Genomic DNA, 1,064 nt, shown 5'->3' on the forward strand with positions numbered 1-1,064 from the left:
TGGTCTATAGACCCCTTGATTATGATATAATGCCCTTCTGCATCTCTTGATACAGTCTATTTTAAAGTCTAGATTGTCTGATATAAGTATGGCTACTCCGGCTTTCTTTTGTTGACCATTCGCATGATAGATGGTTCTCCATCCCCTTATTTTCAATCTGTAGGTGTCTTTAGGTCTAAAGTGGGTCTTTTGTAAACAGCATATAGATGGATCTTGTTTTCTTATCCATTCTGTTACCCTGTGTCTTTTGATTGGATCACTGAGACCATTGACATTTAGAGTGAGTACTGAAAGATATGAATTTATTGCCATTATGATGCTTGTAGAGTTGGAGTTTCTGGTGGTGTTCTCTGGTCCTTTCTAATGCTTTGTTGCTTTTGCTATATATATATATATATATATATATATATATATATATATATATTCATTCATCTTTTTTCCCCTCAGAGAGTCCCCCTTAAAATTTCTTGCAGGGCTGATTTAGTGGTCACAAACTCCTTTAATTTTTGTTTGTCTGGAACACTTTTTATCTCTCCTTCTATTTTGAATGACAGCCTTGCTGGATAAAGAATTCTTGGCTGCATATTTTTCTGATTCAGCACACTGAAAAAAATATGGAACGCTTCACGAATTTGCGTGTCATCCTTGTGGAGGGGCCATGTTTATCTTCTCTGTAGCATTCCAAGTTTAGTATATGTGCTGCGGAAGCGAGCACAAACCAGTCATGACTCTTAAGGGAAGTGAGTTTTGGTCGTTTGGGAACCCAGGCCCCACTAGAACCCAGGTTCTAGTTCTTTACAGCCCACCAGCCAATGGAGAAAAAGAGAGAGGAACACATACTGGAAGTAAGAGCTGGATTGAAAGCAGCACACATCCCTTCCACTCACTTTCTACTGGCCAGAACTTACTCGTAGGACCACATTAGCTTCCTGCTAAGCGTTTTGCCAGGGAAGTAAAGAGCTCATGGATTTTGGTGAGGACCAACTTTCTCTACACAGTTCTAGCTTTTTAAAATGCATCTCTGTATATACAATGGAGTATGCCTCGGCAATCAAACAGAATGA

The 1,064-nt window shown here is 39.3% G+C and overlaps 1 non-coding gene across 1 annotated transcript; it reads right to left on the minus strand.

Annotated features, from left to right (window-relative positions):
• Positions 1 to 608: 608 nt before the first annotated feature.
• Positions 609 to 715, minus strand: LOC124523036 (U6 spliceosomal RNA). The gene has a single exon (XR_006964899.1). It is a non-coding gene; the product is annotated as a U6 spliceosomal RNA (small nuclear RNA).
• Between the last annotated feature and the right edge of the window lie 349 nt (positions 716 to 1,064).

The sequence above is a fragment of the Lynx rufus genome, unplaced genomic scaffold (assembly GCF_022079265.1).
Source record: "Lynx rufus isolate CCGP_SWC_20201006 ecotype Redwood Valley unplaced genomic scaffold, mLynRuf1.p SCAF_1, whole genome shotgun sequence".
Taxonomy (NCBI): Eukaryota; Metazoa; Chordata; class Mammalia; order Carnivora; family Felidae; genus Lynx; species Lynx rufus.